Raw genomic sequence first — 17,970 nt, forward strand, 5'->3', positions numbered from 1 at the left:
GTAGTCGTGTCCGACTCTTCATGACCCCATGGACCAGAGCACGCCAGGCACTCCTGTCTTCCACTGCCTCCCGCAGCTTGGTCAAACTCAAGTTCATAGCTTTGACAACACTGTCCATCCATCTCGTCCTCTGTCGTCCCCTTCTCCTTCTGCCCTCCATCTTTCCCAATATCAGGGTCTTTTCCAGGGAGTCTTCTCTTCTCATGAGGTGACCAAAGTATTGGAGCCTCAGCTTCAGGATCTGTCCTTCCAGGGAGCACTCAGGGCTGATTTCCTTCAGAATGGATAGGTTTGATCTTCTTGCAGTCCACGGGACTCTCAAGAGTCTCCTCCAGCACCATAATTCAAAAGCATCAATTCTTTGGCGATCAGCCTTTTTTATGGTCCAGCTCTCACTTCCATACATCGCTACTGGGAAAACCATAGCTTTAACTATACAGACCTTTGCTGGCAAGGTGGTGTCTCTGCTATTTAAGATGCTGTCTAGGTTTGTCATTGCTTTTCTCCCAAGAAGCAGGCATAGCAATAAGCAATAAAAGATCCCTTCATTGCAGGGGTTTGGACCCTCATCGGTCCCTTCCAGCTGGACAGTTTTGTGATTCTATCAAAACATCAAAAAGTACACAAGTAAATTGAAACAATTTCCTCATAAAAATAAATTATAAAATAAAGGTACAAAAATTAATTTCAATAACGGCAGCAGCAACAATATCCAACACCCCCCACCAAATACCCCAGCCCAGTAGCCTCAGTTTTTGTAGCTCAAGTCAGGGCCCAGCTCTCCCAGGCCAGGTGGGAAAAGGCCTGCAAGGCAGGAAATAGTTCTTCTAGGACTTGCAGCCTTAGCACATTGAGAATGCCTCCAATTAGGGTTGCCATATTTTGAAGAGCAAAAAAGAGGACGCTACGATGGCCATTCAAAGCAAATAGATGCAATCTGTCTCAAATTTTACCTCTGAAAAAGAGGACACATAGTAACCCTAAATATTAGATAAGAATTTACATTTCAACTCCATGTAGTCTTGGGAAGAAATGTTGGTTGTCATGCCAGTCTGAGACGTGAGCTCAGAAATTGGCCAAGAACACTGCTTTGCAGAGCAATTAACATAAAGATCTGGCAGTGGAAAAGATAAGGAAGTGTGTTAAAAATCTATCTGTACAATGAAAGAAGAAAACAAAATGGCTGCCACATTGCTAAAGGCCCAGAATGAAGTCCACAAGCGGGACCTGAAGGCAATCACACTCTCCCATTGTCACTCCCTCAACAACTAATACTCTGATGCAAATTGCATCTGAAACATGAATTTCTTGAGGTGGTATTCTTATCTTAAACCACTGTAATCTGGGGAAGGGCTACAGCTCATTAGCATAGCATAACATGCTTTACATGCAAGCAGCTGAATCCCTGGCACTTCCAGGGGTGGTAAAGACTCCCATTTGACACCTTGGAGAGCTGCTGCCAATACTGAGCTTGAATAATGATAATAATAATAATATCCCGCCCATCTGACTGGGTTGCCCCAGCCACTCTGGGTGGCTTCTGACAGATATAAAAGCACAAGAAAACATCGACATTAAAAAAACTTATTTATGCAAAGACAGATAGTGGTTCGTTTCCTTAACATCTGCCAGGAGGATGTTCCACAAGGCAGGAGCCACCACCAAGAAGTCCCCGTACCTGACTTGCTGTAATTTCACTACTTGCAGTGCTAGAACCACCAGAAGGCCCTCAGAGCTGGACCGATGGTCTGCCTCCATATATAGTAACGTCTTCTGTTCCTGTCACAGAAAAAAGCAGCAGCATTATGTCTATGAAGCCACAGGCATGGACGGTGTTAATGCACTCCTCAACAATGACACAGCTGAATGCATACAATTTCCCGCCTACTACCGTAATAGGGCTATTTTGACCCTCCCAAACTCACAGCACTAGCCTATGCATGCCACTCCGCTCAGAAATAATTCCCATTGAATTCAAGGTTGGTGTAATAGAACTGAAGCTTTAGAGCTGTTCTGTATCGGTGTCCCAACTGTGAGTCACTTGACTGCCAGCTGTGAAAAGTAATCCATGTGGCTAGCATTGTGCACAGTGATTCATGAGGTAGGATCTTGGCTGCAGAACTACATGATGCTGTTCATTTGTTAAAGGTACAACATGAGACTCCCCTGTTGCCCGTGCTTTGAGACACTGCACTGTACATGTCTGTTCACTGGGGCTTTCTTCCAGGTGTGTGCCTTAGGCTGCAATTCTGCACGCAGTTACCTGGCAGGAAGTCTCATTATTAGACAGTGCACTGTAATACGGCTACTTTGGGGAGCTGGCTGGAGGCTGCCGATACAGGATACCCAGATAAAAACACTTATTTCAGGATCTAGCAAGCTGTAGAAGCAGTGAACTGCTGATTGTCTTTTTCCATTGACATACAGCTCTTCATACAAAATCAGAGCGGTTCACAGATGCCAGTGTAAACTACACAAAGACTTTGATTTGTGAAGTAATAAAGCACCCTTCAAAACGTTCTTCTTCTTCCTGTGTCAGAACAGCCGGAGCAGCTGAAGACACCCATCATTTTCAAAAAGCATCCACTGTATCTTGTGTCACATTTTTCACGTACTAGTAGTGGTTGTTGAATTATTTAGGTCTTTGGGGATATTAAATTTATCTTTTTTAAAACAAAGCAAAACATTTTTATTTGCAAATTGACTTTTTTTTTAACCTATCATTTATCCAAGAAGTTTCAAAAGGTGATATATACCAGGAGTTTAAATTGCATAGCGAATAATCTCCACAAACATATAAACACGGAAAAGACATAAATTATTAACAAACATTAAATATGCCCAATTAAATGTCGTCAAAACTTAACAATTGCGCATTTTGTCATGCTCTGTTTACCACATGCTTATAAAGGCTGCAGCGCTATCCAATCCAGATGGTCACGTTACAGATGCATTAAAACAGACATGATATTGAAGTCTGCTCATTAGCACATAGCGCTTGCCAAAACCTTAGGTAGAGCACTTGATTATAATAAAAGACCAAGCTGTCCCATCACAGCAATACTGAATACCGCTGTGGCAGTGATGAAAGAAACTTAACTTGCAATACCTAGCTATTTACTGTGGAGTTACAGAAATTTTTAAAAAGAGAGAGAGAATGCAACCAATTTTTTAAGAGATTAGTCTGAAGATCATAGTGTTGGAAGTGGCATGAGTGCACCATTTAATAGTACAACCAACAAGCATCCACAACAGATGCCCAGCTTCTGTTCGGCAAACAGGGATGACAAATCTGTGGTCCTTTGGATGTTGTCATCATCCCTGACCGTAGTCCCTGCTGGCTAGGGCAGATGTGAGTTGGAGTCCAACAACTTCTGGAGGGCCAGAGATTAGGCAGCCATAATCAAGGTCTTTTTCCTAAAGTTGAACTACGATCTTCTCTTCTGTAATTTAAGCCCAATAAATCAAATCCTGTCCTCTAGGGTAGCAAGAGACAAATCTTTGCCCTATTCTGTGTGACAGCCCATCGTATTTGAAGGATACTATCGCTGCCCCCACCTTCCCAAGTCTTCTCCAGACTAACTAGTTTGATTATAAAATTTCTATACCACTCAATATATTAAAAGTATCTCCAAGTGGTGAACAAAAAACTGAAGCAAAAACAGACAAAGCAAATATTACAAGAATACAGTTACATGTGTAGGTGGGGTGTTCCTATGGTGGGGGAACATGTCATGCTTTCTCTCCCTACCTGCAAATGAGAAGCAAACGTTACCCGCAACACTTACCAAGTTCCCTTTTCTCTCCCATATAACATGCAGACAGTGGCGTAGCGTGGGTTGTCAGCACCCGGGGCAAGGCAAGTAATTTGCGCCCCCCCCTGCTGTACTGTCCCTCCCCCAGATAGTCCCTCGCTCTCTCTCTGCACCGCACCGCACACCTGGCACCCTCCCCTCCACAGTGGGCGGCAACCCGGCGACTCGGATCGGATTCGCACAGCCAGCACTGCAGTGAGAGATAGTGAGTGAGCCAGGTAGGGGCAGAGAGCTGCGAGTGCAAGCGCCCCCCCCCCCAGATGTTGCACCCGGTGCGGCCGGCCCCCCCTGCACCCCCCACGCTATGCCACTGCATGCAGAAACCATTACTGTTTATTTTTAAGTTACTTTTTTACCTGCTCTTCACCATAATATCACAGGGTAGGTTACAGCAATTTGAAAATAGATGATTAAAATCAGTTAAAATTACAGTCAAAAGAACAGAGTCTGTCCTCCTGTCTTTCTCTCTCTCTACCTATATTTCCCATGTGTCAAAAGCCAGGGAAAGAGGTGCATCTTCAAGAATGAAGGTGCCAGATGTACATTGAAGGGCTGCCAGAAAAAATGCCCTCTCCCAGGCTGCCAGCCCATGAATGTCTGAGGGCCATGAAACTACCAGGAGACCTTGGATTGAACCTAGAACCTTTTGCATGCAAAGCATGTTCTCAACCACTGAGCTGCAAGCCCTTCTCCTAATGCACATTTGTAAGCATACAGCCAACATGTGCCAGAGAGGCAGCAGTCAACTGCACACATCAGCTGCATGGCCATAAGGAGAAGTGCAAAACTGAAGAGCTGGCGAAATTTCCAGGCCCCAGACAGGAAGGGAAACCCTGCTTCCCAACCATTGCCGCAATCCAGTTTCCAGACATGCCCCTTTGTCAAAGTTCGGTTTTTCAGAGATGCCCCTGGTTCCTGGGCCCTTTTTTGCATTCTGCTCCCAAAGCTGTTCTTGTTCTTATTTATTTAATTCATTACCTGCCCTTCCCCCATCAGGCGGGTTACAAGAAGTTAAAATTCAGTGTTAAAAACAGTGTAAAACAAATTGCCGTCACAGGAATGGAGCAGGCACTGAAAACACATGTCTTGAGTTTCAAAAGCCCTGGATAAAGAGGTGGGTCTTCAGCATATAGTGGAAACTATATACAGTGGTACCTCAGGTTAAGAACTTAATTCGTTCTGGAGGTCCGTTCTTAACCTGAAACTGTTCTTAACCTGAGGTACCACTTTAGCTGATGGGGCCTCCCACTGCCACTGCGCCACCACTGTGCGATTTCTGTTCTCATCCTGAAGCAAAGTTCTTAACCCGAGGTACTATTTCTGGGTTAGTGGAGTTTGTAACCTGAAGTGTCTGTAACCTGAAGCGTCTGTAACCCGAGGTACCACTGTACTGAAAATGACAGACTCGCCTCTGTGAGGAGGGAATTCCACAGCCTAGGAGTTGCCACAGAGAATGCCATCTCCAGCACCCTGCCAGCACCCTGAACCTCTGAGGGCAGGAGAACTACTAAGAGGGCTCCCTCTGCTGATCTTAACACCCAAGAGGGCATGTTGGGAAGGATGGGGTATTTCAGTTATGAATGCATAGCATCCCTCCATCATGGCATCACTTCATGTCATCAGCTTGAGTTGGGGAGGCAGGAGAGCACATCTTCTGGCAATGGTATGTCTTGAGTTTAATTACAAGATCCTGTTGGACAGAAGAGGGGAACTTGACATGAGGATTGTTTTCATCAACTGCTCCATGTTTTTGGTAACATAGCTTGTCTCTTGGTGACCTGCCTCGCAGGGGTGGTGTGAGAGAAAATATAAAGATGAGAAGATGAGACTAATATATATATTAGTCATCTGTAAGCATATGAGTACATGGATTGAGCCACAATTAGAAGGTCATCAACAGACTCAGCAGATATATGTATTCAAACTCACTGATTATGATAGGCAAGTCTCTGGCTGATTATCAATGAGGGTTTTTTTTAAAATCAAAGTTGACACTGAGCATTCAGGACGCAATGAATTGTGTGCAGGTACCAAGATACAAGTACTAAGCAATTATCAGCTGTGTTTACTGCAAGTTAATTGTACAGCTGCTGAAGGACAAGTTCCAGCTTGCTAATCTATTTTAAAAAGGAGAGAGAGAAAAGAGCTTGAGGAAAAAGAACTGAAGGAGTTCATCTGCATGCAGATTAGATCCAAAACTCACCCACATGTTGTGGAACTCCCATGGACAAAACTGCTTTATGACTAATCTAGTTTCTACTTATCTGCTGAACGGTAGTGGCCTGTTAAGTTCGAGGCAAAATGGGTCAGCAGGACTCATCGCAAGTGAGTTAATTATTTGCTGATGTTGTTTTAAGTTATTAAAATATTAACCTTGGCACAATTTTCCAGTTTGTTATTTGTTCACATGCTAGCGGATCTCAGTATTACAGTACAGACAAGGCTCCCAAAGCAGCTTACAACAAATCAATATGCAACGATAATTAACAATGCTAAAAATGATTTGAAGTTCCACTGGTAAAAAGATCAAAGGTCACAGTATTTAAAAGCCAGCAATTACAAAACTTAAAAACCCTTACACTGCAATCCTATACATATCTACTCAGAAGTAGGTCTAAGTCCCTTTGCGTTCAGTGGGACTTAGTTTCAGATAAATGTACACAGGATTGCAGCCTTAATTCATTAAGCTAAACGTACATCCGGATTCATACTTCCAATAATCCCTCTGAACACAACACTGTTCAAGTCCAGCTAGCACAACATTTTAATTCTGGGGTCATTGGTGTCCCATTCTAGGCATTTCTGTGATCGTACCACACATTGGGACTGACCTGTCAAACTTTCACAACATTTTCTAAGACAGCAATGGGCATCTGTGTCCATACAGATAACATTGGACTACAACTCCCATTAGCCCCAGGCAGCATGGCCAGCAGTCAGAGGTGTTGGCAGCCATAGTCCAAGGTCATCCAGATGATCACAGATCCCCCCATCCCAGTCATAGGAGGAGAGGCCTTGAGTTCAGTCTCTGTTCCCTAATAAAATAATGTCATCATGGCCTGAGGGTCCACTAAATAATCATTATCCTGGGAATCTCATAAACATTTGCCTTATTATTGTAGTACAGTGGTACCTTGGGTTACATACACTTCAGGTTAGCTAAAGTGGTGCTTCAGGTTAAGAACAGTTTCAGGTTAAGAACGGACCTCCGGAACAAATTAAGTACCTAACGCGAGGTACCATTGTACAGCAGAAAACTCCGAGGGTTCCATGCAGTGCTATTTTTCTAGAAAAAGAGGTGCCAGAATTCACCACAAACACTTCCCTTGTTCACTTATAATGGCAATGGCACCCATCTGAGAAGTGCTGGAACTGAGTTCCAGCAAGTTCCAACTGAAAAATGAAGCATGGACAGCTTCATTTTACTACAGAATGCTGACAACCATCTCTTGACATTTTCATGAATGGCTTCTTGCAAATCTTGGCGTTGCCCACACTCCTTCTAGGTCTCTGTAAACAGCCATCGACTTTGCTAATCTCCGGTGTGGGAAGTTGGAATGGCAGCATTCCAGGTGTTGGGTCTTGGCCCACATTCAGAACTTTGGAGAAGGTGATATCATCGGTTGTACCACTTACTGGCACAGAGCCACTGCCCCAAGTGATTCGTTCTCAGCAGCACGGTGCCCAAGACAGTCTGTGAATGGTCTGATTTACGGTAATACCAGAATACACCACAGCGTAGTTTGCTGATGGGGACTGGATAATGCATATCTGATTTCTGAATAACATTTTGAAAGGCATTTGTCATCAGGGCTTCCCTTCAGAATGATAAGGTTTTGCCTGGCTTCAGCTTACTCTGCATGCAGGGGGCTCCCATGGCTAGTTTTTGAAGCCGTGTGCCTGTGACATTAGCCACAATCTGTATCAGTCCTGTGCAAATAGCACGGTTTTATGCATTTTCTGCCTCCCTCAAACCAGCTTAAATCCAGCTAGAAAACCTAAGCTGCATTCATTTTGTGCTTAAGCCTGGTGCATATATTTGAGACAGTCACTGCACATGTGCAGATGGGTATGCATGCACAGACAAAAGCTTTGTTAATTGGAATTCTAGGGAAGTTGCAGGGGCAGGGAAACAAGAAAGTTCATGCACATCGGGCGGGTACATCCCTGCTCCCTCACTGATGTGCACAACACTGTGCAAATGTGGCTTGAAACGCTGCGGTAGAAAACAACCTTGCTGCATTTTAAGCCATTAGTGTGTGTGCACTCAGAGAGCCGAACTACATGTGATGCTAAATGGATCATTAGAAACTAAATTAGGTTTTTAAAATGTAATAATAGGCATTGGAGATGGGGGGAGGAATTTTCATTGGGACCACAAGAGTGGGGAGATTTAACCATTCCATTCTCTGCCTCAATCGTGATTAAAATTTCCCATGTGCTGCTGTCAGCCTTAGGGAGCAAAGCTCCCATGGGCAACAATGGGATACTTATTTCTTAGGCAGATACCAATGCATGGGGCAATTATTGGTGGGCACAACTGGGAAGGCAAGAATCAAATCTTGTATCTGTGCATGCTGCTGTCCTGATTAACCCCACCCCAACTGGCTTTAAAATACCACCACTTAACATAGGACAATTCCAGGCAGTACAGTGGTACCTCAGGTTACATACGCTTCAGGTTACAGACTCCGCTAACCTAGAAATAGTACTTCGGGTTAAGAACTTTGCTTCAGGATGAGAACAGAAATCGTGCTCCGGCGGCACAGCAGCAGCGGGAGGCCCCATTAGCTAAAGTGGTGCTTCAGGTTAAGGACAGTTTCAGGTTAAGAACGGACCTCTGGAACGAATTAAGTATTTAACCCGAGGTACCACTGTATTTTGGGACGCGGGTGGCGCTGTGGGTAAAAGCCTCAGCGCCTAGGGCTTGCCGATCGAAAGGTCAACGGTTCGAATCCCCGCGGCGGGGTGCGCTCCCGTTGTTCAGTCCTAGCGCCTGCCAACCTAGCAGTTCGAAAGCACCCTTAAGTGCAAGTAGATAAATAGGTACCGCTTACTAGCGGGAAGGTAAACGGCATTTCCGTGTGCGGCTCTGGCTCGCCAGAGCAGCGATGTCACGCTGGCCACGTGACCCGGAAGTGTCTCCGGACAGCGCTGGCCCCCGGCCTCTTGAGTGAGATGGGCGCACAACCCTAGAGTCTGTCAAGACTGGCCCGTACGGGCAGGGGTACCTTTACCTTTACCCTTTACCACTGTATTTATTTTGGGATCAATGCTGCTCAGACATGCCAGGTTGTTGTTTTTTGCATCAACCAATGCAAATGCCAGATAGAAAAGAAATGATATTGTCATCAAAATGACAGCCTGTATCCCCACCCCCTTCAGTCCAGATCTACTCTTTCCAGCAGTGGCATAGTCTGGGTTGCCTGTGCCCAGGGCCACACAGAGGGTGGACGGGATGGGAGGGATGGAAGTGCATGCAGTACAAATGCGCATTCAATTGCCTAATGGCGTCCGCATCACCCAGCAGATCGCAGACACAGAGAAAAGAAAAAAAGAGTTGTCCTGTTGTCTGGAGAGGCCACTTCCTGTTTCACATGTAAAAGCTGTTTTCATTGGAACTCGGTGACGGAAGCACACAGCTGTACTGAGGCGGCACCAGAGTGTTGAAATTTTGTGCCCCTAACAATGTTGCACCCGGGGCAAGCGCCCCTGTGCCCCCCCTCATGCTATGCCACTGAAACATAGCTGTCAACTTTTCCCTTTTCTTGTGAGGAATCCTATTCGGAATAAGGGAATTTCCCTTAAAAAAAGGAAAACATTGACAGCTATGCACTGAAATCCAAAAAGTTTTTTTAAATTATTTTTTAAAAAGAGCCAATGACCCAGTGGCATAGCGTGGGTTGTCAGCACCCGGGGCAAGGCAAGTAATTTGCGCCCCCTAACCCGTGGATTTGGGCCCCTTAACCCTATCCCCCAGATGTTGCGCTCGGTGCGACCGGCCCCCCCTGTACCCCCACGCTACGCCACTGCAATGACCCACTTGCAATACATGAATGACCATTTGTAATATTAAGCCTTGTGTCCGGAAGTGCTTCTAGTTTCTAATGACACATTTAGCACCATGTTTATTATTTATGAGGCTTTGTAGTTTCTTGTCACAAGCGTCTCAAGGTGACTTACAAATAATAGTAAAAATACAGTATGCAACCTTTAAAAGCACAGTGATTTAAAAGGGCGCACAATAGAAGGTAACCAAACCATATAAAGCAGTGGTGTCCAAACTTTTTTCAAAGAGGGCCAGATTTGATGAAGTGACGAAGTGAAGGGCTGTTAGGGCCGACCAAGAAATAAACTGCTGCAGGGGCCGGATTAAACCAACTGGTGGGCCAGATTAGGCCCCCGAAATGGATTTTGGACATGCCTGATATAAGCAGTCCCTACATCCACTAACATAGGTCTAACCATCACAGTCTTCGGGGCACCAGATAAATGCCTGGGAGAAGAGAAATGCCTTTGCCTGGTGCCAAAAATAGATCAGTGCCAGCAAGCCTCCCTGCAGAGAGCATTCCATAGAGGGGGCCACTCCTGAAAAGACCAAACTAGACATGATGTCATTGGTATCAAATTAGCCTTGTATGTTGTGATCGTAGTGGGGGGAGAGTTTGCTCAAGGTCATAGTGTGGGGAGAGGGCACTTTAACACTTTGATGCTACTGAGGCCCTGATCCACCTGTTGTTGCTTTTTTTAAGTGATCGTACAAGGCCCAATAACACCGTGTTGACTTTCCCACTTTATCAAGGCCTTCAGTGCATCCTAGCAACTTTCCCTTTGCCATTTCACATTTAGCTGTGGCTCTCCACACGTCAGCATCTACTGCTTAAGGTGGTCACCTCACTGCCGGCTCTGAACTGCAGCAAACAGAGGAAGCATCTTGTTCAAAGCAACACTGCTGATTTCTCCTCTCTAGGAGGATCTCTGGGAGAGGAATGGTGTCAGCATCTAGGAAATAGCTATGCCACGATGCTACAATTATTTGCAATTATTATAAATCACAAAGGCCTCACCCAGCAACTGAGCTTCTGAAAATACTGCATACAGATTTAGTTTGGCATACTTGGAAGAAATTCTAATCTGTTCATCTGAAAAGCTCGATGAACCACAGCCTTGTTTCCACGCATCATACATAATATGGGATGCTCGCAAATGGTACACTAGGATTTGTTTGCATCCTGCTTTTCTCCTCCAAAACAGGTTGCTCGGGTGGCTAATGAGGTATAAAACAACAACAAAAATTGAAAACAAATAATTATCTGGGGCTGCCCTTGAGACTGACCCAGAAACTCCAACGGGTGCAGAATGTCGCGGCAAGACTCCTTACGGGGTCCTTGCCGCGGGATCACATTCACCCGGTGCTATACCAGCTGCACTGGCTCCCGGTGGAGTACAGGAATAGGTGTAAGGTGCTGGTTTTAACCTTTAAAGCCCTATACGGCCTAGGACCCTCGTACCTACGGGACCGCCTCTCCTGGTATGTCCCACGGAGGACCTTACGGTCTTCAAACAAAAACATCTTGGAGGTCCCGAGCCACAGGGAGGTTAAGCTGGCCTCAACCAGAGCCAGTGCTGGTAGAAGCTCTGTCACAAGAGACTAGGGCCCTGCGGGACCTGACATCTTTCCGCAGGACCTGCAAGACAGAGCTGTTCCACCAGGCCTTTGGCCAAGGCACAGTCTGACCCCCTCCTTTGGTATTCCTCATAGAACTCTAGCCCAATGGTTGCCATTAATTTGATTCTGAATTGTTTTTCGAATGAATTGATTTTAGAATGTATTCAAACTGTGTTACTTTTACTGTTGTTAGCCGCTCTGAGCCCGGCTTCGGCTGGGGAGGGCGGGATATAAATAAAATTATTATTATTATTATTATTATTATTATTATTATTATTATTAAAACAATGACCAAGCCTGCTTCCAGATCAGAACTTAATACTGTAAACTAGTCGTTGAGATAATCTGGCAACAGGCTTCTAAAAACAAGCAAGCAGATTTTAAAGAAAAATCCAGGTTAAAGTTACTTTGACACTTGAAGCAGAAAGTCTCACAAGTGTCCCTCACCTTTCCTTGTGCTAAAAATGCAATAGCAATGCATTAAATGATAATGCATTAAATAACTAGCACTTTCCAGCCTTTCAAGAAACCCCAAAATGGCCGCTTAGGGCTGCCACTTCACTTCCTAATGGTAGAGCTGGCCTTCAGAGTCTAAAGTGTAGAAGATTGAGAAGAGGAAAGAAGGGACCAGGGCAGAAAGGTCTCCACTTGGCCAGTTGAGCCTCCAGTATTGGGGACAGTGTATCTCTTAATGCCAGGTGCAAGGCTTATCGAAACTCGGGAATGGGCATTGCCTTCAGGCCCTGTAGGCTTGTTTCATTTTGTTCAGGTGGCTTCAGAATCAAAGGGTTGCATTCAACGTAGCACCAGGTCGGGGTCCCATCAGTGCAAGGATTACGGTTAGTGCAATGGGACTCCCCCCTCTTTTTCCCCTGCACACCCCTTAAATCTGTTCTAGGGCTTCCCCTGATACCCCTGGAAGGTACAGAGCATGCAGGGCATTCCACTACATTTGTGGTAATCCTTGTGCTTGGAGGAGGAATTAGTAGAATACTGCCCAAAACCTTTTGGCTATGCTCAGACCGAATATAGTGCAGGGGTGAAGAACCTCAGCCCTGAGGCCTGAATGTCATCCTCCAGGCCCCTCTAACCAGTCCTTGCTCCTGCTCTCTCAGTTGTTTTTGGCTGGCTGGAGTCTTTGAAGAACAGTGATCACATCTCTCGCTTGCCTGAATGGAGAAGTGTTGTTTGCAAGTGTGTGGGTGTAGAAACCTCAAGACTTTTGTGTGGGTGCAGCAGAGATTACTGTACAGAGGAAATCGTCACCCTGGTCTGTTTGCCCTTCCCGTCACCAGCATGTGGGCTGTAAGAAGGATCTTCCGCACCCCTGTCCTATAGGGTCACGCAGCTTTGAGTCGCTTCCTTTTTGAAACAAATAGCTTCATTGGAAAATGATGAGGCAACAAGTTGTGATGCCTTCAGTTGCGGCACTTGCTGCTGGAAGTTTAAACGACGGAGTGCACTCTGATCCACAGAGGCTGACTAAGTCTCAGCCATTCTGCAGGATAGAAAAATAAATGATACAGAACAGCTGGAAAAGAGCAGTTATCTATATGGGATGTGTCCTTTTCTCACATCCATCCCATGTTGTCCTTGTCATTTCCTTTCCTCCTCCACCCCATGTTGAAATGTGTATTGTAAGCTGCTCAGGGCAAGAATTGTTATTTGGAGGAAATCAAATGGTAACCGGGGCTCTCACACTTGGAGACACACCTGCCAATTACACCTCATGCGTTTCCAAGGAACCACCAGTGTAACACTGCTGCACCCACAGGAAACACAATTCCTGCCTAAAGACCCAATTAAGACATACTGCTGCTGCTGCTGCTGCTGCTGCAATAAAAGGGATGTTTGATTTGGTAACAGGAGTATAGGAATCTGCCATACACAAGTGATCTAGCTAGCTTAATAGTGTCTACACTATCTGGCAGCTGCTCTCCAGCTTGGACAGGAGTCTTTCTCAGCCCTAAGTGAAGACGACAGGCATTGAACCTGAGACCTTTTGCATGCAAGCTAATGCGCGCAAGGTCACTGACCTGTATCCTCTCCTTTCATTTGCATGGGAAAGTCCAAAATGAAAATAAGCTATTAGCCCAGGCACTCCACTCTCCCCATTATAAGAGGCTTAAGAAGAATCTGCTGGAGCAACCCGGCATCCTATTCTCACAGTGGCCAACCAGAGACTTAGAGGAAGCCTACAAGCTCCCTTATCACAGTTTCCAGCAACTACTATCCAGAAGCATTCGGCCTGACAGTCTAGTCCTCTTTTAAAGTTGGGGACCCTCACATCCTCCTGCAAGAGCAAGTTCCTCAGTTTATGCACTATTTTCTATTGTCTGCACTGAACCATCCAACAGTTGGCTTCATGAGATGCCCATGAGTTCTAGCACTATGAGAGAGGGAAGAAAAACCTGTGTCCATTCACTTTCTCCATGTCTCAGATAGTTTTACACACTTCTATCATATCAACTCTGACTCGCCTTTTCTCTAAACCAAAAAGCCCGAATTTTGTACCCTATCCTCATAGGGAGCTGCTCCATCCTCTTCGTCATTTTGGTTGCCTTTTTAGAAACCTTTCCCAACTCTATCCTTTTTGAGGTTTGGTGTCCTGATCCCCTGGCCTACCTGTCAGCCACTCAAGTGTGCCAAACACAAGTTCAAAAGCCAAGGGTTGATCAGCACCGGCAAAGTCCGAAATCCAAAGGCTGAAGGTCAGGAAACAAGGTTCAGGGCCAATCCAAGTCTGAAGTCAGGATACAGTCCAGCGTCAAGCCCAAAATACAGTCCCGTGGAGGTCCAGGAGCACCCAAGTCAAGGTGCAGTTGAGCAGGGACAGCACCTCAGCTTTGCTCCCCTTTTATACTATGCCTGCTGATTTCAGCATCTGGGCTTGAGGAGCCATGTGACCCTCACCTGCTCCCAGCCTACTCCAACTGGGGAATCACTTACCTCCTCCCAGAGCTAGTGAGCCCCACCTGGCTCACTGGTACATGCAGAGGGCCGGGAGGCCAGCTGGCTAGCCCCAGCTGGGCCGTCTCCTTCCAGCTGTCCCGCTGCGAAGACCCATCGGCCTCTGCTCTGACGTAAATCAGCAACCCGGGCTTCAAAGCCAGGGCACACTATCAGCAGATTGAACTGCACACACAGAATAGGTGTGAGGCTTGTGAAAGCATACTACAACTACAGATTTATTAATCATAAATCAAGACAAAGAAACATGTCCTCTCTCTCTCTTTGTCTTCTCAGAAAGACCGGGAAAAGCAAAAACTATACACACAGCAGACATTCCCAGCAAAATGTGCTGGAATGTAAACAGACATATGACACGTAACAGTTCCACATGTCTGCTCCTTAAGGTGGAATGGAAATTCTCAACAGTAAGCTGGGCTGTGGGCCTTTGCCTGCCTCTGCCTCTGCCTCTTGGAGCGCTCCACCCGCTGTTCCCTGTGCACCAGAGCCTGCATATATCTGGAGACAGGGGCCCCTCTGGCTCTGCGGATGGGTCCTGTTGCTCCGGCTCCTGCGCATCGACCCCCATCCCCTCGTCCTCCTCGGTCCCCCTTTAAGTGCTTCCTACACCAACATCTCCTTCCCCATCCCTTGCTTGCCCTGGTGTGCCCCAGTGCTGTCTACACCCCCCCGGAAGCCCCTTCCTCCTCCCCATACTCCTGCCAGTTCAGGACATGAGGTGACCAGAGGTGTACAATTTAGTACCATCTGTCAACTTGGCTGCCATCACTGTTCCCCTGACTGTGCTTGTTAACTGGCTCATGAATGAGCTAGAGTGTGAACTCATTTGTGAAAATGTTAATAAGCCCGGTCCTAATAGAGGACTCCATTCTCTACATCACTCCACTGGGAGAATTGTCCATATATTCCTACTGTCCACTTTCTGTTACTTAACCAGTTCCTGATCTACAAGTCGGGTGCTGGGGAGAGGTATTACCACTGGCGGGGGACAAGTCGTTCATGGGGTAGTTTGTCTGCCTTTGGTCCTCATCCTGCACTCAGCTCTCACCCTGTGGCTCCTAGAAGCTGTCAGCATGCAACAGAAGCCCCACCTTGGAAACGGCTTTTAGCTGATGTATCTCAAACCCTTGGTGAGTTACGGATTTCCCCTGCATGCAAAGATAGACTGCTGCGGATTGAACAGACAAGACCAGTAGTGTCAGATTCAACCCAGGATCATGGTTTGTCTTCTCCCAAACAAACCATAAGTGATAAGCCAATAACTAACCTTGATTACAGCTTATTGTTTGGTATGCGACAAACCCCCAAAATGAAACCATTGCTTAGTTTCTTGTAGCCCAGAAGCAGCGGAATAACATAGCAGTTCTGCACCAGCACTCTGGCTCGTTCATGCTGAGTCATAGTTTGGCTTACCATGACATGTGAACCAACGGCTCTCATGTTTTCAGACAGGAGACATGCCCTGTCCTACCAGGAGATGCCAGGATAGTTGGATGTTCAACAGAACGGTCGCCTGCTTACGCTCAGATTGTGTTGCTGTTATTTGATTGCTGTATACAGTTTCCTATCTGGTTTCAGGAGGCACTGATTCTGTGACCATACTGCTACTGAGTGTCTCAGGTTCCTGTAACCTGTACACCAGGTTTGTCATTGATGTCTCTCGCAGGCTTTAATATTGCAACGTGGTACAAATGAGTCAAGACTCAAAGCCCAGCCCGCTCCATCCTTGGGGCATAAATTATGTACTTGGTTTTGAGGAATTTTGAAGTGAAACAAAGAAGCCCGGTTTCAGAATGCATCGAGCCATTATTGCCACCGTGGCGAAAAACACAGGAACATGGCGTATCATTTGTCTATCTGAACACTGCAAAGGGAAATTTATCTCTTATCTAGAAATATGACACCGATCCCATTCCTTTGCATCTGTTCTTGCTGTTGAGTTTGACAGATCATTTGCCAAGAAGATTGAACATACCAGCTAACAAGTACACACATGAACCTTTTGCAGAGAAAAGGGCTGGATTTCCTTGCCTAGAGGCTCAAACGTATTCAGTTAGGTCAATTTCCAGGTACAATTATTTCTCTGCCCACTGGGGTTTCATCAATAGGAATATAGCATCTAGATCAAGGGAAGTTATAGTGCCACTGTATTCTGCTCTGGTCAGACCTCACCTGGAGTACTGTGTCCAGTTCTGGGCACCACAGTTCAAGAAGGACACTGACAAACTGGAATGTGTCCAGAGGAGGGCAACCAAAATGGTCAAAGGCCTGGAAACGATGCCTTATGAGGAACGGCTAAGGAAGCTGGGCATGTTTAGCCTGGAGAAGAGGAGGTTAAGGGGTGATATGATAGCCATGTTCAAATATATAAAAGGATGTCACATAGAGGAGGGAGAAAGGTTGTTTTCTGCTGCTCCAGAGAAGCGGACACGGAGCAATGGATCCAAACTACAAGAAAGAAGATTCCACCTAAACATTAGGAAGAACTTCCTGACAGTAAGAGCTGTTCGACAATGGAATTTGCTGCCAAGGAGTGTGGTGGAGTCTCCTTCTTTGGAGGTCTTTAAGCAGAGGCTTGACAACCATATGTCAGGAGTGCTCTGATGGTGTTTCCTGCTTGGCAGGGGGTTGGACTCGATGGCCCTTGTGGTCTCTTCCAACTCTATGTTTCTATGATTCTATGATCTTGCCCCAAGGTTAGCAATGACTTACTAAAAAAATAGATGAAGACCAAAAATGTAGAATGAGCCAGCCACCACAGATTGTAGTCTCTTTTAAACGTTCCTGCTATAGGTCTGTGCTTAGAGATTGCTTTAGGTCTTTTCTTGAGGAGGTCCATCTTCTCTAGAATCATAGAATTGTAAGGGACCACAAGGGTCATCTAGTCCAACATCCTGCCAGGCAGGAATCTTTTGCCCAATGTGGGGCTCAAACCCATGACCCTGAGATTAAGAGTCTTGTATCTGGTATCTCGGGAGACAATGGAGGAGTGCATCTTTGGGGGTGAAGTCAAACCATTGGAGAGTTATAGAGCCTGCTGTGGCTGTAAAGAATGATATGGAAGAGACATGTTTTGTGGCATCTGGGGAGGATGAAAGTGTCCGGTTGTGCTGCTGCAGATGCACCATGGCATTTCTTCTCTCTGTGCTCCTTCCAGCAGTCATTCCTCCTCCTCTGTGGATACACGACCTGATTCACTTTGATTGATTGCTTTGTCAATGCTTGCCCTTTGGTAATCCTTATGCAAATCATATCCAATAACTAATAATCTACCTGATTTTGTATAGCTTTTTATATATTATATTTTCCATTTTCTGTATGCATTCTGTATCATTCACAATTCTATTTCACATCAGTGTCATTTTCCATATCTATTAAGCTTTGTATATCCTTTATGCTTTTCTATTATTGTTGTTCTTGTTCTATTGTTGGGACGCGGATGGCGCTGTGCTCTAAACCACTGAGCCTCTTGGGCTTGCCAGTCGGAAGGTTGGTGGTTCGAATCCCTTTGACGGG

The 17,970-nt window shown here is 45.8% G+C and overlaps 1 long non-coding RNA gene across 1 annotated transcript; it reads right to left on the reverse strand.

Annotated features, from left to right (window-relative positions):
- Positions 1-260: 260 nt before the first annotated feature.
- LOC310674252 lies at positions 261-15,899 on the reverse strand. The gene is made up of 4 exons (XR_014509481.1): positions 15,868-15,899; positions 1,679-1,779; positions 1,004-1,114; positions 261-601 (listed from the first exon to the last, which is right to left on the reverse strand). It is a non-coding gene; the product is annotated as an uncharacterized lncRNA (long non-coding RNA).
- Between the last annotated feature and the right edge of the window lie 2,071 nt (positions 15,900-17,970).

Source organism: Podarcis tiliguerta (assembly GCF_965153285.1).
Source record: "Podarcis tiliguerta genome assembly, chromosome: 3".
In the NCBI taxonomy this organism is placed as follows: domain Eukaryota; kingdom Metazoa; phylum Chordata; class Lepidosauria; order Squamata; family Lacertidae; genus Podarcis; species Podarcis tiliguerta.